At 47.7% G+C, this 23349-nt stretch overlaps 1 protein-coding gene across 47 annotated transcripts in view; it reads left to right on the plus strand.

Moving 5' to 3' along the window:
• Nucleotides 1-23349, plus strand: part of SORBS1 (sorbin and SH3 domain containing 1) — a 237798-nt gene that overhangs the window by 70117 nt on the left and 144332 nt on the right. The window lies entirely within an intron of this gene.

Raw genomic sequence — 23349 nt, forward strand, 5'->3', positions numbered from 1 at the left:
AAATAGATGCCAAGCCCAGCCCGCTTCAGCTCGCCAGCACCTGGGGGCTTCTTGCCTCTGCTTTTGCAGCGCCGTCGCCATCCTCAGCTGCTTGTGCTGTGAGAGGGCAGTGGAGCAGGGCGCTGCTTCTAGGCAGGGCACTAAGATGGGAACGCAAGTGAGTTGGAAATAGGGGTTTTACATCCCTGTTTCCTGACACTTCCAGAGTGGTTCCTCGAGAGATTTGCATTTTCTTTTTTAATTTCCCATCACTCCAGCTGCCATTTTCTTGAAAGATGAATTAACTGTGTGTCACGGTTAATAAGTGCTCTTCCTTTTCTTCAAAAGAAATGTAATTGCCCCTCCCAGCAGGTCGTCGTCTTGCCTCTGTGGCAGTGTGCAGAGGCGAGGTGGGTTCGAATGCTGGGACGATGAGAGCCCATCAGCGGCTGGGGGGGTCTTGTGTGAGGGGCCAGGGAAGGACTCCTGTGAGGCATGTCCTTTGCATTCTGATTCTAGCCACTCTGCAGAGGAGAGCTGGCCTCTTTAACACTGGCTGCCTTGGCAGCGCCCACCATGGGGATTGGGCGTTCCTTGACCCCATGAGACAAACACCAGTGGCACTGGCACCTGGGGAGCTTGCAGGGTGCAAGATGTTAGAGTGGGACAGAAGGGAAGTCAGTCAGACTCAGCGTTAGGGACCCCTCTCAGCCCCAGGAGGCTGGCTGCCCTGTCTGAGGGGACGCAGTGGATAGTTAGGGTCCCACATAAATAGGACAGGAGGAGCTCCATGGTGGGAGCAGATGATGGCTCTGGTGGCAGGATTCCGTCCATTCAGCAAGTCCGCGCCAGTGCCGACGCCGGGCCTGGGCGCTGCTCTGGTCTGTCCGCGCCAGTGCCGACGCCGGGCCTGGGCGCTGCTCTGGTCTGTCCGCGCCAGTGCCGACGCCGGGCCTGGGCGCTGCTCTGGTCTGTCCGCGCCAGTGCCGACGCCGGGCCTGGGCGCTGCTCTGGTCTGTCCGCGCCAGTGCCGACGCCGGGCCTGGGCGCTGCTCTGGTCTGTCCGCGCCAGTGCCGACGCCGGGCCTGGGCGCTGCTCTGGTCTGTCCGCGCCAGTGCCGACGCCGGGCCTGGGCGCTGCTCTGGTCTGTCCGCGCCAGTGCCGACGCCGGGCCTGGGCGCTGCTCTGGTCTGCCCACGCCAGTGCCGACGCCGGGCCTGGGCGCTGCTCTGGTCTGTCTGTGCCAGTGCCGATACTGTACCTAGGCACTGCTCTGGGTTCTAGGTTCTGGCAGCTGGGGTTTCAGTGGTCGGCATCTGTGTCTCCCTGGAGCTTGGAGTTGAGAGGAGGTGACAGACCAGAGTGTGAGCTCCGTGAGGGCAGGGATCTTTGTTCCTCTTGTTTTCTGTTATATTCCCAGCTCTTAGAGCAGCTGCTGGGTGCCTACCGAGTGTTTTAGGAATGAAACAAATGACTAAATAGATTACATATCTTTTCATAACTGCCATGAAAAAAATAAAGCAAGTTGAGGGGTTTATTTGAAAGAATGCTCAGAAAAGGTGCTCTCTCTCTCTCTCTCTCTCTCTCTCTCACACACACACACACACAGAGTGAGCGAGCGAGCGAGACAAACAGCTTAATTTGTGTGGCAATCTGAATGGAGCAGAGGAATCTGAAGAGGAGTGTGTAGGCAGAGGGAACAGCAACTGGAAAGAAAGGCCCTTGACGTAGGATGAGCTTGGCGTGACAGAGGAACAGGAAGGCAGCCAGTTTGGCTGGACTTGGGCTGGAGGAGGCTATAGGGAGGGAGAGATGCAAAATGAGATTAGTGTGGCAGGTGGGAGCCAGATCTTGTGGGCTATGCAAAGGAGTTGGGATGTTACTTGGAGAGTGGTCAGGCCCCGTTGGAAGAGACCTGAGCAGAATAACAACCTGTTGGCATGGATGTGGGTGTGAGAGTCAAAGGTGAGGCCAGTGTTTTTGGCTGGATGAGCGTCGTTGTCATTTCCTGAGATGAGGAACAAAGAGGGACCCTCAGTTCTGTTGGGGCAGCACAAGCTTGCGATGCCTGTTCAATGAGCTTGTAGAGAGGCAGAGTAGACTGGGGGCTGAAGATGGAGCTGAAGATGGAACTGTTGTAAGGCATCAGCATTTAGATGGTATTTAAAGCTCTCAGAATGTGTAAGGTGAAGAAAAAGGAGGAGATGTGTAGGCTCTCAACAGAGAAAATGGGGAAAGCAAAGGGTGGATTTTCAGATGAAGTCCCTACTAAAAAGTAAATGAAGACACCTGCTAATGAATGTGGTATAATTACATTTTATACAAATATGAATCATACAAATGAGATAATGTGATATAAAAGTAGTAATAAAGCCTCACATTATATAAAAAGTTTGAAATACTCTGACTCCACCAAATCAAGAGAATTGGTTTTAGGATTGCATAATTGTAAATCTGGTTGGCTGAGTGAATTATAAACTGCATTTATGCAGTTGGCACGTGGCGGTGCCTTTGGCGGGCACACAGAGAGACCAGTATCCTTTGCCAATAGCCTGTAAACCACATTGTTCTTTATTTGCACTGGAGCTTCTACAAGCCATTTTGATGACTGTTAAGTTTAATTCACTGTTAATAAATTTCAGATTTTTTTCATGTTATAATCATTATCATCCAGAAGTTCATTAATTGAAGGTTCATGAAGTGAAAAACATGCCCAAACATCAGTAATTCTGCAACGAGAGACGTGCTAACGTTGTGCTAAGAGGCTCAGACAGGCGTCGTGGCTTGCAGGGCCACAGTTTGGGAGATTTTTGGATATCTTTGAAGTGTCAGGGGTATATGCTGTGAGAAAAAGCACAGCACACATGGACGGCACTGAGATCAGTGCATTTCAGGGAACACTGTCCCCCAACTGCCGTTGCCTCCCATGAGAAGTCACTTCTGAATCACACACATTTTCTTCTATCCGGGAGCTTCTGGCGTAAGATGCAGCTTCTGGGTTTGTTCATTTCACGAACGGCCCTGCTGAGCTTCTTCTCGCTGGACTCCTCCGTTTTTGTTGCCAGACTTCAGGTGGGTGTTTTGCATCTTGCCATTTCCAGCTCCGTGGTCATCTCTGCACCCTGCCCACCATCACCAGCTCTGAAGCTTTCTGCCTCCTCCCTCCGACTGCCTTGTGAACCTTTCAGTTCAGCTCCCTGCCAAAAGGCTTTTGAGTGTCTTCAGGATTCCCTTGTTAGGAAACAGTTCACCCCCCACTCTCACCGGACTCGGTCTTCTCGGGCCTTTTGTGGAAATGGTGACAAAAGAACTGGAGGCTCGTTCAGTGGTTGGTGGCAGGCTGGTGAGCAGGTTTGAACAGGGGCCGGGGCACCTCCTCTGGCAATGGACAGCCCTCCCTTGCTTTTACGTGTATTTCCAGACTCCTGGGTTTCAGTGAAAAGATTTGGAGTGGGACTGCTGGAGCACTGACTGTCCGGAAAATGAGTGGTGACTGTGTGATGTTCTTGTCTGTAACCAAGGGTTTAGGGCAAAATGAGGTTTGCAGTGCATGCTATTCTCATGGTGATCCAGATCAGCCCTGTTTTCCTTTCTCACAGAGGGAAACCTAAATCAGATCAAAAAGGAACAAAACTTACTGGCATTTGAAAGGGCCAGAGGTGGGGCTTCTCCCTGCCTCCCTCAGTGAGTGAGTCCAGGAGTTAAAAAAAGGAGCTTTCCCATGCCCCATGGGACTTGAAAGGTGGAATGTTCAAAAACGGTGAGATCAGCATGGACATTTGGCATGGAGGTTAAGTCGCTGTTTGCAATGCCTGCCTCTCATGTTGGAGCGCGTGGTTTGAGTTCTGGTTCCTCTGCTGCTGCTTTTTTTTTTTCCCCCCCTCTGCTTCTGATCCAGCTCCCTGCTAATGCATGCCCTGAGCAGCAGCAGGTGATAGATCAAGGACTGGGATTTCTGCCACCCATGTGAGAGACCTGGATGGAGTTCTGGGCTCCTGGCTGAGCTCCAGCTGTTGTGAGCATTCGGAGAGTGAACCAGCAGATAGAAGATCTGTCTGTCTGTCTCTGTCTCTCAAATAAAGTGAAAATAAATGAAAGGTTTTTTTGTTTTTTTTTTTACAATGGTGAAACACGAAGCAGCAGAGCTGTGCTTCTGGAGGGGCTGCCTGGGTGGGCAGCCTGGTGGGAGGGCAGCAGGTGGGTTTCTTTTCACAACATGTCCTTTTGTTCTTTCAAACTTTTTTCTATTTATGTTTACATGTTACCTTTAAAAAAGGAGAATCATAATAAACCTTTTACTCTCAAACAATGATTAGAAAAATTTGTAGTTCTGTCACCACTTGGCCTATGAATGCTTTTCCTCTATTTGTCTTTGGACTGAGGTTTTTGAACTGCTGCATTTGGTCTGAGCCTCACGTTCTTTAGCAGCTGGGGTGAGGGTTCTTTGACCTGAGTTTCAAAATTTTCCGTGTATGGGGATATGTCAGGCCAATTTCTTTCCTCCTCTCTTCCTTTGTTTCTAAGAGGATTTAAGGCTGTTTCTGGTCAGTGTTCTATTTAGCTGCTTTAGACAAATATGGATTTGAAGTGAGGTGCAGTTGCCATGAGCTGACCTGCAAGTTATGGCCATTTCAATGGAACGTCTCACCACTGCACTTAGGAGCAAGGTCTTGCAACAGAATGTGGGATTTGGAATCCTTTGTGGTTGATAGTTTCCAACCTCAGAGTTCAGGCAAATTATAAAGCAGCCCAGACCCAATTTCCTTGTCTTAAGAATGGGGCTGGCACTCTGGTGTAGTGGGTAAAGCCACAGCCTACAGTGCTGGCATCCCGTGTGTGTACTGGTTTGAGTCCTGACTGTTACATTTCTGATCAGCTCCCTGCTAATGCACCTGGGGAAGCAGCAGAGGACAGCCCAAGTGCTTGGGCCCTGTACCCATGTGGGGACCACGGAAGAAGCTCCTGGTTCCTGGCTCTGGATCGGTCCAACTCTGGCCATTGCAGCCATTTGGGGAGTGAACCAGCGGACAGAAGATCTCTCTCCCTGTCTCTCTCTTTATAACTGCCTTTCAAATAAATAACTCTTAAAAAAGAGATTCTCCGTGCCCACAGAAAATGTCCCAAATTTAGTTGCGTGAGTTGTCACCTCCCTGAAGTGAAGGGTCGAATTCATTGTCTGGAACCAATGGTGCTGATCCCCACCCTGCTGTGTGGATTGTGTGCTGTTGTTTGTAGCTCTGCACCGATCTGTTGTCTGGAAGAACCTCTCTGGGCTGCTATGTTGGTCCATATTACCAGAGGCGTGTAAGGCCACCTTCTGGCCAAGGCTATATCCATTTTATGCAGTGGCGACAACTCTTAGGTGTTAGTTTGCACATTTGATTTTGCACTTTAAAAAAGATTTATTTTGAGAGGCAGAATTACAGAGAGGAAGAGGGAGAAACAGAGAGATTCTCCATCCACTGGTTCACTCTCCAAATGGCTACAACTGCTGGAGTTGGGCCAATCTGAAGCTAGGAGCCAGGAGCCTCCTCCGGGTCTCCTACATGGGTGCAGGGGCCCAAGCACTTGGGCCACCTTCCATTGCCTTCCCAGGCCATTAACAGGGAGCTGGATTGGAAATGGAGCAGCTGGGACTTGAACGGGTGCCCATATAGGGTGCCGGCGCTGCAGGAGGAGGCTTAACCTACTACGCCATAGCGCCGGCCCTGATTTTGCACTTTTTAAACAGGAAGTTTATCACCTTTGCTGGCCACACATAAAAGCATACTTTTTCCATCCATACCTTCCCACCTAGTGACTCCGTATAGAGAGTGGGAGACATTTTTGCCTTTCTTTCCTGCCCTGGTTTGGGGAGGAAAACATGAGTTGGGGCTTGGGTTGTCACCATCACAAGGTCAGCATCACCTCCTGCGATTACTGCATGTCCCGGGAGGAGGTCATTCTGATGTCCCACTGACTGATTTAGACAAGGCACCATCTGATGCCTGCCTCCAGCAGTATCTTCATCCTGCAGTCTGCCTATCAGCATAGGGATGACTCATCCCATGTTTTCTTCACTCAAAGAGAAATTCCCCACTCTGCTGATTATGGCAGTGATTGAAAAAATGGTTCCTGCAGAGGTATACTTGAAAAAAAAAAAGCCCTCTGTTATTTGTGCTTATTGAATGTGCATAATTCAACTTTCACTATTATAATTGGTTAAGTATTGGTTCTGATGCTTTGGAGAGAGCAGCCAGGAACCATGCACACGCATGATTTGCATATATAACACTTTTACATTCTTAGGAGGTGACACTCCCCTGCCCAGTTAGCATGCTTAGTCATACGCCATTCTAAATGTGGCTGTTTCTGGATAGCTCTGTGAGGCAGGTACTAGCTCTCAGAGGGCCTTTCTGATCAGCTGGGGAAGAGTTTGGGAAGGCAGCTATACTCAAGGCAGCCTAGTGTCAATATTTGCAACTTCTGGAACTGTCCCAATATGGGCTCAAAAGCTGGAAATGCTCTCCTATGTGAGTTGCTGTTGTTTTAATTTAAAACAGAAGAAGAAGCACTTTCACCCTTTCTGTTTTCTAGCAGCTAACTTCATTTTTTTCTTCAAGTTCATTTATTCCTTCTCCCCCTGCCCCAGCTGTCCCATTCTCCAGCCAAGAGGAAAGCTGTTTTGGGGAAATACTTTTTTTTAAAGAAAGATTTATTTATTTTGTTCAAAGACAAAGTTACAGAGAGGCTGAGGCAGAAAGAGAGACAGAGAGGTCTTTCATCTGCTGGTTCACTCCCCAGATGGTCGCATTAGCCAGAGCTGCACCAATCCAGAAACAGGAGCCTCCTCTGGATCTCTCACACAGGTGCAGGGACCCAAGCACTTGAGCCATCTTCCACTGCTTTTCCAGGCCGTAGCAGAGACCTGGATCGGAGTGGAGTAGCTGGGACTTAAACTATGCCCATATGGGATGCTAGCACTGCAGGTGGCGGTTTTACCCACTACCCCACAGTGCCGGCCCCAATATGTGTATTTTTAAGGGGTGTATAGATATACTAGCCATCACTTCCCAGCACAATTCATATTTCTGGATGTTACATTTGTTCCCTGAGTTGATCACATTTATTGCATTTTTGTCCTCCGAGGCAGGTTGCACACCAGCTATCCACAAAGCACCAGTGTTTGAAAAGGTTTTGAAATAGTGGTCAGACTTTTAAAATCAAAAGATTTTGCATAATTCTGTTTCTAGCTATGCTTGGAAAACCAGAATATTTAGCAATAGCGGATCACTTCTTGGATGGGACCACGGGCTGGAGTGGAACAGCAGCTGTCCACTCAGGTGAGGGACCTGAGATGCAGTGTGATGCAGTCCCCGTCCCGTTCTGCCCACTTGTGACTTGTTTGGTCATCTGAGGCTTTGGGTTTTGTAACCCCTGATGCACTGGTATAAGTTTAAAATTTTATCTTGAAATATCAATGAATCTTTGAGGTTTGGCAAAACATCACTGTGGTATCCCTCTTTTTTAAGTAAGGAAATTAAATTTAAAATGATAAGGAGAAATATAGTTGAGAAAGTAGAGTGAAACAAATTTGTTTTTTGCTTTAAAGAGATTTGTGCATTTTTTAAGTAAGGGGAAGGAAAGAAAACAATAATTTAATTTTTTTATATTCTTTACAAATATCAAATCATCATATTAGTTTTGAAACATATTATGTACTCAGTATAATGTGATTTGCACATAACAGTTGCATGTTGGGAACATTAATATAAATTTACTAATTATATTGGTTCTTAAATATTTCCAGTATTTTTTCTTTCAGATAGGGCTGAACTACTGAACTTGAACAGGTTCAATGTTTCTTGGTTTTTTACCCCTTTTTACAGTTAGCAGATAAAAATACTACAGTGGACAATAGAAGTCACCCCCATTTTAACAAAGCCAAGAATTGTTAGCTTTCTGGGCTCTGTACCGTCAGGGTGTCCTGTAGATTATACGAAAGGAACTTATAGGAAAGGAACTTCAGGGGTCCAGCATTGTGGCACATCGGGTAAAGCTGCCTTCTGCAATGCTGCCGTCCCATATGGGCACCAGTTCGTGTACCGTATGGGCACTGGTTGCTCCACTTCTGATCCAGCTCCTTGCTAATGGCCTGGGAAGAGCAGCAGAAGATGACCTAAGTGCTTGGGTCCCTGCTGTGCATATGGGAGAAATCAAGTAAGTTTCAGGCTCCTGGCTTCAGCCTGGCACAACCGTGGCTGTTGCAGTCATCTGGGGAGTCAACCGGCAGATGGAAGATCTCCCTCTCTCTATAACTCTTTCAAATAAATAAATAAATCTTAAAAAAAAAAAAAAACACTTCACACCAATAAGAAAAATCTAACAAACCAACCTAACACTTAAATAACCATGTGAACTTAATCCAGATCATTCTCATTATTGAACTATTGTGATCAACAGTTTATATTTCTTCTAGAATTGCCTTTTCCCTCCCCATATAATACTTGTAAACTTCTGAAAACAGAACACTAGCCAAGATAGAGATAGCATCTCAACCCCATTCATTTTTTCCTTCTTGGTTTGGGGCTGAGAGTTCATCAGGCTCCTGGGCCACTGGACAGGGCCTGGGGAAGTGGAATTCTCACCATGGCCACCTGCCAGCCTCGAGCCCCATCCACCTGGAATCATCTCCCCTCCCTGGGCTTTAGTTGTTTCTGATATAAACTGAGACCATATTTGGGCTTCCCTCAAACTCTAATGCTCTAGGATTTGGTCAAATGCAGCACACGCTCAGTGCTGGGGTGAATTTGGGAAATGGGAGCAGTGGCTGCCCCACAACTTCTGTGGGGTTGGAGGAGCAGAATATCAACAGAGAAGGCTTCCTGATGTCTTTATTTGTTCCTCAGGGCTGCCTGTAAAAACATGAAAGAAAACCAAACACATCACAGTGAATGTATGCTCACCTGCTCACAGTATAACCCTGAACGCAATTGCAAGACTAGGAGGAGACTCTGTAGCTCTGTTTTTTAATTTTTATTTTGATTTTTTTAACTTTTATTTAATGAATATAAATTTCCAAAGTACAGCTTATGGATTACTGTAGCTCTGTTTAGAAGATGGTGCAGAGGTGAACTGGAAAGAAGGGGCTTAATCTTGGCATTCTGTGGAATATTTCTGATGACTGGTACTTCCAGGTCCATAAGCCAACCGATGCACGCTGGCACTCTTGAGACTTAAATTTTAATATCCTGGGTGATACTTGGTGTTTAAGTTCTTTGTGGCAGATGCAAAACCAGTTGTGTACTATCTCTTGGCCATAATGAATCAGAATCATTGCCCAGAACAACAACAACAAAATCAATGGCAGGAGGGTTTTAGCAGAGTAAACAATATGTGCTGTAGACTGTGTTCAACACCGGGTGGTGTCGTGGGGGCTGCAGACAGTGTCTACAAGTGGACCTGTGCCAGTAGGCATTGGCTGTGGGCTTCTAATGGTGCATAGAGCATGAAAAAATGTGTGCATACCGCACACAGTGTAGAATATCTGCAATATGTTATACCTATTGTGTGATTTTTTTAAAATTAATTTATTTATTTGAAAAGCAGAGTTACAGAGAGGCAGAGGCAGAAAGAGAGCTCTTCCATCCACTGGTTCATTTTCCAAATGGCCACAACAGCTGGAGCTGGGCTGATCAGGAGCCAGGAGCTTCTTCTAGGTCTCCCATCCAGGTGCAGGGGCCCAAGCATTCAGGCCATCTTCCACTGCTTTCTGAGGCCATAACAGAGAGCTGGATCAGAAGTGGAGTAGCTGGGTCTCAAACTAACGCCCATATGGGATGTCAGCGCTGCAGGTGTCCGCTTTGCCTGCTCCGCCACAGCACTGGCCCCTATTGTGTACACTTTTAAAAAATTTATTCATTTGAGAGAGAGGGAGAGACAGAGTGCCCCTCCCCAAATGCCCACAGTGGGCAAGGGTAGGGTGTGAAAGTTGGAGCCAGGAGCTCAGTGGGTGGCAGGAACCCAACTACTTGAGCCATCACTTTTGCCTCCCAGGTCTGCATTAGTAGGAAGCTGGAGGCAGAAGCCAGAGCTGGGACTCCTGCCCAGCACTCCAATATGAGATGTGGGCCTCCCAACCTGCAGTTTAATCATTAGGCAGTGTCCTCCCCTGTGTATATATTTTATGCTAAATATATTGTATTTGTTTTAGGAAATTATTTCCAAAATCAATGGCACTGAAATGACTCAGTGCTGCATGGGGTGGCACCTAGTGGGCCGGAGATCACTCTTACAGAGGCCTTGCCATTCTGTTTCAGAAAGGATCCTCCTGGCAGACTTCCGGGCTGCATTCCTGGCCACATGCCTGATGGTACTGCATATCTTACAGCTATAGATTGCCTCCTCAACATCGAAGCCATTGACTTGTTTACTCATTATTCAGCCAACATTTATGGAGGGGCTAATAGTATTTACAGAATACCCATTGGCATCCAAGTACATCCATATACCTTATCCCACTTAAGAGTGCTTCTGTCAGGGCCCCGTCACATGCAGAGGCAACAGGCTTCCTTGGTTGATGCCTACAGTTCTGCGTTGATGTTAAGAGTCTGAACCTTCTTCTGTACTTGTAAGCAGAGGTATCTGTGGCTTTGCCGGGGCCATTTAGAAAGGAACTTGGGACAGGTGGGCGTGAGGGTTGCTACGGGAATTGTGCTGCACAGTCCTTCTCAGGAACAGAGGGGGTGGGAATCGTCCACGGAGCTTGAGAGTTGGGTGGGTGGGATGTGGTTGTGGCTTTGAGGAATATGGAAACTATTTGGAACAGCTGACATGGGTTGGGCACTCGGGGCTGGGCCAGAGCTGAAAGTGAGACCTGCTGGGTGCCAGACAGGAAGCCGCTGTGTCAGCAGGTGCAGCTTGGTTGTGCAGGGTGGCAAGTGGAGAGGGCTGGGGGAAGGGGTGGGTTGTTTGCGTAAGCAGACCTGACCCTGAGAATGTGGCCATATAGGGACCTGTCGTGATGAACAGCAGGGAAGGCGAGGGGCCTGGGGATGCTGAGCCAAAGCTCTCCTTAGCATGGCCGAGGAGGCCCTATATCTCCCAGCTCTCCTCCCATCGCGCATGCCATGTTGAGCCATTCCGAGTGCTTTTGCACCTGTTTTTCCCTCCTCCCTTTCCTTTGGCCTAGTTACCCTCTACTTCAAATGCTTACCCAGGTGTCACTCCTGGGAGGCTGCTTCCAGTTGCTCTGTGCTCCACTCTCTGCTGGGATCCTCCATCCTGCTCACATGTACCCCAGAGGCTTGTTCCTCAGCCTCGGGCATATGTGGATTGGAAGGTTCCTGGAGCACAAAAGCATCTTTAGGATCCAGCCGAGCACCTGGCACGCAGAAGGGGCTCAGTAAATACTTGCTGCAGTGTTAGTAGTATAACAATGTGGGAGCTGGAGGAAAATGATGTGGCCAGCCCATCTAACTCATTCATTACATAACTAATAGCGTACTGCAGCTCAGAAAGGTGGAGTGCTTGGCCTGATGTCACACAGCTCATTCCAGGCAGAGCCAGGACTCACGTTGCCTCCTCTGACTGCAGATGCCATGTTCTTTCTGCTGCAACACCACAGTCTCCAAGTCTTCTGGGCAGGGGGTGGTGGTGGTGGTGAGGGTGGCAGCTCCCTGCCTCTGCTTGTGCCTGGTCGCAGCCTAAGTCACTATTCATAGTGTGACATTGTTACATTTTTTTTTTTTCCTGGGGAGGAAAACCGTGTCCTAACAAGCAAGGCGCTTTTCCTCTGCACGGTGCCAGGTTTACAACAGCCCTTAGCTCACTGCTTCCCCTTCCCTTTCCGGGTTTGTCCTAGTTATCTTTGGGCGGGGAAAAGCATCGGCAACGGTTTCTAAGTAAATAGAGGAATTGCACATTCAGGGTTGAGGTTTCAGACACTCGGGGCCTCTTGCTTCAGCCGTCCGCTTCTGGCTGCTGTCACTGCAACTCCTCTCTCCAGATTGTCCTGATTTAGCATGCATTAAAGACTGGCAGTGCCCAGTGGCTGTGTCCTTCCTGGAGAAGGCAGGAGAAGGGAAGGCTTAGGAGACGGAGTGCGAGAGCAAGAGCGAGTGTACACAGCACTTGTCTGAGCTGCTGGGTGTCAGGCCAAAGACTAGTGTGAATCTTTCGGTTTCCACACCCGTCCCTGGAGAGTGGGATACAGGATGGCGTGTCTGGAACTGCTTGCTTGCGTATTTCCATCTCTAAAACTTACCTCTGGGCTCCTGGGCAGTGCTTTACCTCCTAGGTTGTTCTGTTCAGGGTTAATTTCCCAGTGCAGCGGAGGGTGGGGTGTGGCGAGCTCCCTGCCTGCCTGTCCACGGATGACGCGCTTCTCTGAGATCGGTTCCAGATCACTGAAGACCATTTGACCTCTCCCCCCATCACTCTTGGTCCTAAGTAACTTGGGGTCAGTCCAGGGCTGCTCAGTGGGGGTGGGGGTGGGGGTGGGGGTGCCCTCGGCTCCTCTGTTGACTAGCCAACCACCGCATGGCTACAGGTGCCCGTTTTGGGAAAAGTACTCCAAAAGACTCCAGGGCCTACTTTAAGGGGCTCTGCAACCTGCTTGCCTCAACACTGCTCTGTTCCCCTCGCTCTTTTCTCACTGTGTGAACTAGATGGTGTTCAGCTTTAGCTTGGAACAAGCCCAGCGTCTTCAGTCCTAGGGGCTTCTGCAGCCACGTGGGGGCTTCTTGGCTTCCAGCCATGTGAGAGCCTCTGCTCCTCCCCTGTCTTGGGTCCTGAGTCCTGAGTCTGGGTGCAGAGCAGCAAAGTGTCTTGGCCAAGGATTTGGACTGCGTCAGCAAGGATTTGCTCTATTCTCTGCTCGGCATACACGCATTTCCTTCAGGGACGTCCCCTTCCTTGGAAAAAATAACTCCAGAGATGCTCATCTGAGCGAGGAGCTAAGGATTAATTCCAAGCAGGCATTCCGAGCCAGGGAGGGTGGCTTGTCAGTCACCAGCCCCAGGGTGAGAAGAGTGTCGCCACACTCAAAGGGCCCCTGCGGCCAGGGGTCCTTAGGTTTTTAGTTTTGAGAATGGCGATCTTGAGAGAACCAGCAACAACTATGGCAGGTCCCAAGAGGAGGTTATACCTGCTGGGCTGGGACTCTACAGGGTGTCATAAGGAATGTCCTGATTGATGGCTTCCCCTGGACCCCAGCCCCACATTCTCCTCGAGCTTTGTGGAATTTTTCTGTGGTACTGTGGTAAATAGCAAGAGAGTTAGAAGAGCCTCCGTGGGTCTCCCAGAACTGTCACACACATCCCATCCTGCAGCTCTCTCAGGGTCCTGCAGTGAAGACTTTACCATGCCTTCCTGTGTCTGCTTCGGATTCCTGGTGCGCGTGGAGCTTGTGGTCAACCCAAGGGCTGCCGCTGATGCATGCTGACTTTACAAGGACCAGGGTTCATCTTAAATCTAATCTTGCTGGATTTACTTCATCTTATAACCTCCGAAGAACTTAAAAAAATAACAACCCAACATTATTATTTGAAAGAGTTACAAAGAGAGAGATGAATCTTCCATGTGCTGGTTCACTTCCCCAAATGGCTTCAATAGCCAGGGCTGGGCCAGACTGAAGCCAGGAGCCAAGAGCTTCATCCAGGTCTCCCATATAGGTGGAAGGGGTGGGGCCCAAGTACTTAGGCCATCTTTGCCTGCTTTCCCAGGTGTATCAGCAGGGAGCTGGATCAGAGGTAGAGCAGTTGGGACTTGAACTGGCACTTAATGGCTTGTAGGCAGCAACTTAACCCTGTGCCACAATACTGGCCCCTTTGAAGAGCTTTTAAAACCCAGTTTTTGGGCATCTATTGTTGGTAGTGATCTCTTCCTCACTTGTGTCACTAAACACAAGTTGTTGACCAAATATGTACAGTGTAGGGTCTCCTTGAGGATGATCATGTATCCATCTACATATTAACCTGCCTAATTGCTCATGTTTCATTCATCATACAGATATCATGAAGGTCTGTTAATGTCTGGCTTGAGTGAAATTATGCACCTGAATGTTGATCCAACAAACCTAATTTTTCAAAGGAAATTGATTAACTTGGTACTTGTTCATAGGGAGCCTGTGTCAGTTCTAGGTGATCTCCAGTTTCATTTCTTAGCTGTTCATTTATTTAATGCTTTTGGCTAGGATTTTTAACGAATATTGATGCCAAGACTCTTGGCGCATACTTCTAGAACCTTCCTCTGTTAATTATTTATTCCTCGTCTTTCAACGCCAGGTCTCCTCTCGGAGGTTTTTGAAGAATCAGGGACAGTGATCCATCAGGGACAGTTGTGCACATTCTTCCAGCTGTGCCTGGATGTGATTCACCCTGCATTACTTCAAGTGGCGCCTGCTTCAGCCGCCTCCCACCAGAGTTGCCCTTACCAGCAAGGAGATTATTCTCACATGGACGAGGTGGGAACAGCACAGCCCGTGAGCCACCCCTAACCAGGCCTTTGCTTTCTTCTTGCTCTTAATGGCTTAAAAACAAAACAAAATCCATGGTCCCTACCATGATGGCTGGTGCCAGTTGGTGCCAGACCCCAGCCTTCTGGACTTTGTCTGACCCGTAAGTGCTGTTGCCCTTTGTTCAGCTTTGACTCTGTTGCCTCTGCCAGTGGCTCAGATGAGGAGATGAGCGCCCCAAAGCCGGGAGTGCTTTGCAGCCATTTAACTTGCTTTCCAGTGCCTTCCTGGCTCCCCGATCTCCCCACCCCATTTGGACCATCTTAGGTTTATTCCAGACTCTGATAACCTCTGACTCCCCATTTGACCTTCCAAGAACTTAGCTTCTCACCATGGTGTTGTCCGTAATTTAAAGTTGTGACTGGCTCTCTGGGCTGACACAGGACAGGACTGAGTTGGTGACACAGGACAGAACTGACCACCCAGAACTTGTTTTCCCACCCTGCCTCCCCAGGAGACCAGCTCTTTGAGGTCCCACCCAGAGCAGGGTTGGGCTAGGTCCACTCATCTCTCTGCCAGGGTTGAGTTCTCAGGGAGCATCTGGGCCTCTTCCTGAGCTCAGGCCCAAGACCAAGGCCGCCCAGCCTCTAGGTCAGAAGCCAGAGGCCAAAGGGAGGATCAGGCCAGGGAGGGGCTGGCAGAGGAAGCAGCTGCCTGGGCTGGAAGCACAACAGGTGGGACAGGGAGAAGTGGGGGCCACTGGGATGGCTCTCCCAGTCTAGAATCCGGGGGTCCCAGGCTGACCCAAGCAGCCAGGCAGGTCCACTTTTCTGCCCCGTGATGTTGGGAGGGTGTCCTCTGTCTACATTTCTTCTCCTATTTGGGGATGAGTGAGTTAAAGAAGGAGCGTGCTCTCCTAGTGCCTGGAAGTGCTTCACATATGCTCATTTTAGACTTGCCATCAGAACAGAGAAAAGCATCTTAAAAACATTATTACAGGATCATTAAGACTCAGGCTGATTGAAATTTCCCTCTACTGTCCATGGCAAGGGATGGAAGGAGGAAAATCACAGCGAGGGATGCTGATTTGAGGAGAGCTTTCTGAAGAACCCACTTTAGGAATGTTCATTTGCATACACACAATGGAAGTGCTAATTAAAATGATCCTCACACAGCCATTTCAGCAGTGCTGGGCCTGCTGCTTGGCAACACTTACATGGTGGAAGGAGCTAACTTTGAAGATAATAAAATCCTGCTCCCTCCATCTAATCAACCCAGACACACTTGCATGGCTTTTATTTGCAAGGCACTGTGCTAGAACCACTCCGGGCGTGTCAGACCTGGCATCTGCCCTCTCTGGTACCCCAGTGAGGGGTGTTCTGGGAATGAGAACCCTCAGAATGTCCTCCAGTAAGAGCCAGGTGGGGCTGGCCCTTCCTCAGGAGGTGAGAGGGTGGTAGGCATGAGCCGAGTACCCAGCATGCTCCACCTCTTGAGATAGGCCACACCTGTTCACATTATTTTAGCATTTCACTCTGAGGGGCTCCCCCGCCCTCCAAATTGAGTCTTCTAATTCCCTTTGGAAGCAGTCGCCCAACATTGAAAATATTTCTGTTATCATCATCATCATCATCATCACCACAGTTCTTTGGCATCAGCAATCAACTGGACCCTGGTATTTGTGCTCTTGGACTTTGCCCTGGGGAGCTTGGGGTGGGGTCGATCTGGCCTGGAGGTGAAGTGAAAACTTTTCAGCTCCTGGGGAACACTGCCACCTTATCTTAAAAAAAAAAAAAAAAAAAAAAAAAAAAAAAAAAAAACCAAAAAAACCCACAGTATTTTAGAATGCAGCCCGGAGCACAGTAGATGCAAAATAAATATTTGTGGATGGAAGTTTATTAGCTTTGTGAGTACAGGGTCTGGAGTCACATGGACTCAGTTTCAAATCCTGGCTTCCTGCTGTTTGCTTGCTTTATGACCTTGGCTGGGGACTTACCTCTCAGCCCAATTTTCCTCATTTGTGAAATTGGGATTACTATAAGGGCAGTCATGGCATGATGACCTTAACATTAATATAATTACGATGACAGGCTGCATATTGTGATGTACAGCGTGTATTCTGGAGCCACACTGCCCATGTTCAGATCCCACTTTCTAGCTAGGTACCCTCAGGGTACTGACTGAACTTTTCTGGGCCTCAGTTTTCTTATCTGTACAATGTGGGTATTCATAGTGCCCTTATCAGGGTTTTTCAAAGTAAAAAGTGTAAAGCATCTTATGCCTGGCATGAGGAAACACTATATAAATGATTGCTAAGCCTTAAAAACTATAAAAGTATTGCTATTCCATTTGGGTTCTTACAGAATATCTGTGGGTTAGACACTGGGCAAGTATTACTCCAAACCCCCTCACTCCTTCTTGTTATCGTATTTTCTGGGAAGAAATGAAGTTCTGCTGGGTCCAGTTGGTGGTCTAAAGGAGACCTGGCTAGTAAATCCAGCAATGGGACCGACACCTGTAGGACTTGTTATGTAAGAAGATATGGGGCCGGCGCTATGGCAGTGGGCTAAAGTGCTGGCCTGAAGCGCCGGCATCCCATATGGGTGCCGGTTCTAGTCCCGGCTGCTCCTCTTCCGATCCAGCTCTCTGCTGTGGCCTGGGAAAGCAGTAGGAGATGGTCCAAGTCCTTGGGCCCTGTACACGTGTGGGAGACCTGGAAGAAGCTCCTGGCTCCTGGCTTCGAATTGGTACAGCTCTGGCTGCTGTGGCCATCTGGGGAATGAACCAGCAGATGGAAGACTCACTCTCTCTCTCTCTCTCTCTCTCTCTCTCAATCTCTCTGTAACTCTTTTAAATAAATAAAATAAATCTTAAAAAAAAAAAATACAGATACGCCTGTGTGTGAAAGTGTGAAGACTTTAACACTTTTGGTTTTACACTTTTTGGTTATTCCTTTTGGTTCAAACGAGGAGTGTATCCCCTTCTTCTGCACCTCCCCTACCACCCTTAATCAAATGCCCCATGATCCCACAGCGTAGTGTATTGCTAAATGAGGTTCTCTCCGAAGCATGGCTTTGAACTCATAACTCTCTAGCTGGGGCTCTGGGACTTAACTAAAGTAGCTTTCAATTTTCTTGAGACTGTGACTTCCTTACTGTGGGCTGCTTGCTGGCTGGACTTCCTTCAGAGACGGAAAGATTTTGCTGTGCTTCTAGATCTGACTTCAGAGCCGTCAGAGTGCCCCCCCTCCCTTGCTTTGTCTTTTGGGGTTGAAACTTCATTGCTTGTAAGAAACGGAGAGCAGTGTATCAGGGAATATAAAAATAGCTTTCTTGAAGACTTGCCAATCTCTTTTCACTTAGGCAGATATCTTTGGATGGAAACATTTTCACGTTTGTTCACCACACGGGCACTTCTAAGCAGGCTGCAACATAAGGGGTTAAAATATAAATAAGTTCCTATATGAGCAGTGGAAGGTGCTTTAGTACTTAAGTCCTATTTTTGATCCCTGGAATCCAATTCCTTCCTGTTGCCAGCTGAACCTGGGGCTGCTGTATTAGATGAAAATATATTCCTATCTTCAAACGTGGACAACAGGACATTCTGTCCTCCAAATTTCAGTGTTTGAATTGGGTGTTGCAGGAAACTTGGCACCCTCCCTTTCTTTTCAACATAATAAACAGACATGATGTGGCCTCATGTTTCATCTGATGGGGCTTAGATGCTATTGCCTCATAAAGGCTGATTCATAGACAAATGGGAACTAATTATAGTAGCTTAAAAATAATGTCCCTGTTTAAATTTGGCCAGGCAAGATGCCTTGCATGTTTTGTAGGACATGAGACTCTGTCTCTTTAGTGGCATGGAGGTGACTGACTCTTTCCTATTTTAGCCACACAGTGACCTGCCATCTCTATCTATCTATCTATCTATCTATCTATCTATCTATCTATCTATCTATGATATTCTCTCACAAATACCATATGCACAAACATTGAAGTACTTCTTCCTGTAATTTTTCCTTTTTCTGATACCTGTCCATTGTATCTTTAAATTAAAATTTGAATTAACATTGTAATCCATGCACATTTTTAAGGGGTGGAATGTTGTATTTCAACACAAATATCCAGAATAGACTGATCGTACCAAGCCTTACCTTGTCTGTGTGTCTGGAGCCTGCTTCCTCCTCTCTTCCAATTCTTTATACAGAATTTAATACATCATTGTGACCTAGAGTCTACTGCATTTTTGAGAAACATGTGATTTAGTTGAATAAAGTGGTTGATGTGATTTTGTTGTTGTTCTAAGCATTTCAGAGTCTGTACTGTGAAAAATGACAAGAAGTTATTTATTTGCCCTTCTCACTATGTATTAGGTTGGAAAACAGCTTTGTTTTTCAATTTGCCTTAAATAAATAGGTGATACTTGACTGTGCACAATTTTAAAATTAGAGAAAAATGTGCAGTGAAAAGTAAACCTTCCACCTCTCCTACATCTAAATACATCTATTCAGAAGGAGTCTTGGGCACCATTTTTTGATACTGTTTACTGTTCTGGAGAGCTGTGTATTTGTAGATGTGTGTCAGTGTGTATTTCCCTCACATGAGTGACATTGTACTATCCATGGCATTTTGAACCTTGCCTTTTTATTATAACCATTACCTTGGAGACATCCCCATAGCCAATACTGAACCACCCTAACAGCTCATTTTCCATTGAGTACATGTGTCATAGTGTATTAAATAATTGTGAATTATGTTTAAGCTGTTTTATATTTTGTCCATAAAATCATAGTACAATGAATAATCTTGTATACCACTGTTGGGTAGGGCAGCCAGTTTCACTGTTGCAAGCCCAAGAATCTGGGCTTATGTCCTGGTTTCTCCATTTACTGTTGAACTAAGTGGTCTTGGCTAGTTACTTAGTCTCCTTATTTGTAAGATAATATTTATCCTGTAGGTAGCATGTGATGATTAAAAATGCTTACTCTATGTATAGATCAGTGCAGGGCAAGCAGACAGGTGTGTATGTATTTGCTAGTATTACTATTTTGTGGGATGTGGGAAACACATGAATCCTAAGATGGGCTTTTCTCTGCACGTTTCTGTGCCACTCTTTTTTTTTTTTTTTTTGACACGCAGAGTAGACAGTGAGAGAGAGAGACAGAGAGAAAGGTCTTCCTTTTTCCGTTGGTTCACCCCACAATGGACGCTGCGGCCGGTGCTCTGCGGCCAGTGCACCGCGCTGATCCGAAGCCAGGAGCCAGGTGCTTCTCCTGGTCTCCCATGCAGGTGCAGGGCCCAAGCGCTTGGGCCATCCTCCACTGCCTTCCCGGGCCACAGCAGAGAGCTGGAATGGAAGAGGAGCAACTGGGACAGAATCTGGAGCCCTGACTGGGACTAGAACCTGGGGTGCTGGTGCCGCAGGCGGAGGATCAGCCTATTGAGCCGTGGCGCCGGCCATCTGTGCCACTCTTAGTGGCTTTTAGAAGCTAAAGAGTGTGTGAGTCTGCGGACTCTGCCTCCTAGGTTTGCTTTGATCCCATGTCTTCCTCCTCTCCTCTGCTGCTTTGTTGCTTTGGTGTCACATCCTGGAGGAGAAAGGGGAAGATGTTGTTTCAGGCTTTCGCACTCATATGTGTTCAGACCCCTTTACAGGCACATATGGATTGTCAGGGCAATCATTTTTCACAAATGGGCCAGTTTCTCTCTCATAATAATTTAGAACCTTCAATACATAAATATTTGCAATTAGTCACCTCTGTAGCTGATATGTGTGTATGACTCAATATTTATTGAATAATTTCACTGTGTTCCAAGTCCTGGATAGAATCTGTGGAAAAGACTAGAAAGTGTTTTTCCTGTGATTTAGTTGCCTTACATGGTAGAAGTTCCAGGGTCTCACGTCACCCTCTTGAGTTATCAGAGATGCCGCTTTGGGAACCAGCACTAAATCCCATGTTGGTGTTTGCTAGGTGCTTGACCTTGGGCAAGTCTAAAGTTTCCAGGGCTTTGGTTCTCCATTAAAAATGAATCCACTTGTGAGGCTTCATGAGGATGACAGGGGCGCAAGGGTGGGGGTGGGTGAAGGACACAAGATTGCGTGGCGCAGAGCAGGTGCTCACTGAGTCTGTCCCTCCTCCCCTGGCTCTCCAGCTTCCCACTTTCTCCTGTCATTGCACACAGTCCCCGAGAGATAGCCACCTCCACCTTAACCTCCCGTCTTCTTCAGCGGCCCCAGCCTCCTGCTGCACGCTCTGTCGTTTGCGAGGGTACTTTCTCTGCTTTGTCAGCGAGGGCCATGTATGTCTCAGTTGCTACTTGTATTCTACATTACTTGAGTTAACTGAATGTTTAATGAATGCCTGTAAGTGAGTGAATTACTCGTAGGCTTACTGTCTCCCTACTCCATTGAGGTCATCACTGCTTCTTTGAAAGCAGTAGCTAGCAACAGCACCGCAAAATTGGAATTGGGGACACAGTGATTTATGGAAGTTAACACAAGAATGGTCTTTTTATCTTTGGTCATTTGTTTGAGGAATAGGGCTGTGGCCCACTCATGGGATCCTTTTTGCAGAATAGGTGGGGAGTGGGGTGGAGTGCAGAGAGAATGTGGAAGCTCATTTCTTCAAAGCTTCATTAGAATGGTGTTGGCAGGGGGGCTGCTTTGTGCCTGTCAACTCCCTGCTCCTTTCTACCATCACTTCCCAAGAAAAACCTGGGCTAGTGGCTTGCAGACCTAGTAGCCAGTTTAGGCTGGTCCTGAGTTCAGGGTGTTGGAGGTGGGCTCCTGGGCAGTCAGGCAGAGGGGGTGAAGAGGGAAAGGACAGCTGGAGTGGGAAAGGGAGCTAGGAGACCTTGGCGGGCTCCTTCAAGGTGCTTAGTGGGAAAGGAGCCTACTTTGCATTAAGTGTTTTGCTGTGAATTTTTGAAATAGCAGTCACACCCATATTCAAATGAGTACTCTCCTAAGGCTTGCCGGCCAGGTCTCTCCCAGGCCCAAGGACTGCAATTGTGTAAACACAAATATTGGGCTAGTAGGAGCCACTGTTTCCCCTTGGAATGTTCTTCCCATTCTTCTCTCTCTTTCTCAGGCCTCCTCATCCTGAAAGATCCAGTGCCGTTCCCCCCATCCAGCTTCCATAGCTCTTTGACTCTGGACCCTTGCAGCTGGCAGTCAGGGGTGGTGGTGAGGGGTGAACGGTTATTTACGAAACCTGTGTCATTTAGGTATTGTAACGTGTTTACGCATTGGCTCCCTTCTATGCCATTACCCATCAGGCAAGGGGCTGTCCATCCCCTCTCCTGCCAGAGGGGTAGAGCTCCATGATGCTCCAGGTGTGCTTCCTCATAGCAGCAGTGTCTATGAACCAACTAGAAGTGCATAGCAGACCCCTTGATTAGAAGGGCTGGGGCTGGGGCCCATTGATCTGCCTTTTTTTTTTTTTAATAATCTTTTTTTGCTCAGTATGTATGTATGTATATGTATGTATTTATTTATCTATCTATCTGAGAGGTAGAATTACAGAGAGTCTTCCACCTGCTGGTTCACTCCCCAAATGGCCATAACAGCCAGAGCTGAACTGATCTGAAGCCAGGACTCAGGAGCCAGGAGCTTCTTTTGGGTTTCCCAGGTGGGTGCAGGGGCCCAAGCACTTGGGCCATCTTCTACTGCTTTCCCAGGCCATAAGCAGAGCTGGATTGGAAGAGAAGCAGCTGGGGCATGAACTGGTACCCATAAGGGATGCTGTCGCTACAGGCGGAGGCTTAGCCCACTATGCCACAGCACCGGCCCCATTGATCTGCCTTTAAGGAGCCCTGTTAGTGACTGTCATATGCTAGAGTTTGGGGACCCCTGGCAGAATGCTAAGGACAGTGGGCTGGTGGTTCAAGAGACCTGGGGTTGACACCTGCTCCATCATTTATCATCTGACCAACCTTGAGAAAGTGCATTTTCCTTTCTTCCCTCTTCTTACAGGGATATTTTATAGAAATCTGTTCTGCAGGATGCAATGGGTACTCTAAAGTTAAGGATGGGTAAGGAGTTCTGTGGACAAGTAAGTCAGTGAACTATGCTACTTTTGCTAATTTCAATGGGGTTGTTTATGGCAACACTTTTCAGCTACTTCAGTATGTCACTGAGAGAGTCTCCACAAAAGAAGGCTGCCAACTTGCTAGCCTCAGGACATCTTTTCTGCCAGGGACCTGCCCACTTGCTTGGGAACAGTGTTTTGTGGCATGCATTTCGGGAAATGCCAGCCCAGCTAACATGCTTTGAGTCTTGAGATTTTATGACCTTGTGCATCACTGAGAAATTCAGAAACCTCAAGTGTAGGTTAAATGAGACATGATGCCATCATTCATAATTTGGGTAAACTGGTCTTATAGAAGTTGAACACTGGGCCGGCGCAGCGGCTCACTTGGCTAATCCTCCGCCTGTGGCCCTGGCACCCCGGGTTTTAGTCCCGGTTGGGGCGCTGGATTCTGTCCCGGTTGCTCCTCTTCCATTCCAGCTCTCTGCTGTGGCCTGGGAAGGCAGTGGAGGATGGCTCAAGTGCTTGGGTTGGTCCCTGCACCCGCATAGGAGACCAGGAGGAAGCACCTGGCTCCTGGCTTCGGATCGGCGCCGGCCGTAGCAGCCATTTGTGGGGCGAACCAACGGAAGGAAGACCTTTCTCTCTCTCTCTCTCTCACTGTCTAACTCTGCCTGTCAGAAAAAAAAAAAAAAAAAAAAAAAAAAGAGAGAAGTTGGACATTGAGGCATTGTGGAAGTAAACATTGAAGAGTAAAGGGTTATTTTATTTTAAGAAGCAAGTTTTTCTTAGGTACAAAGTTGTACAGCAGGGGTGAGGTGGGGGAAGTTCAGGAAAGAGAAATGTCATTTTCTGAGCATATTGGAGGCCTGGCAGGAAACATATGTCACATTCAAATCAGGT

Source organism: Lepus europaeus, chromosome 17, assembly GCF_033115175.1.
Source record: "Lepus europaeus isolate LE1 chromosome 17, mLepTim1.pri, whole genome shotgun sequence".
Classification (NCBI taxonomy): Eukaryota; Metazoa; Chordata; class Mammalia; order Lagomorpha; family Leporidae; genus Lepus; species Lepus europaeus.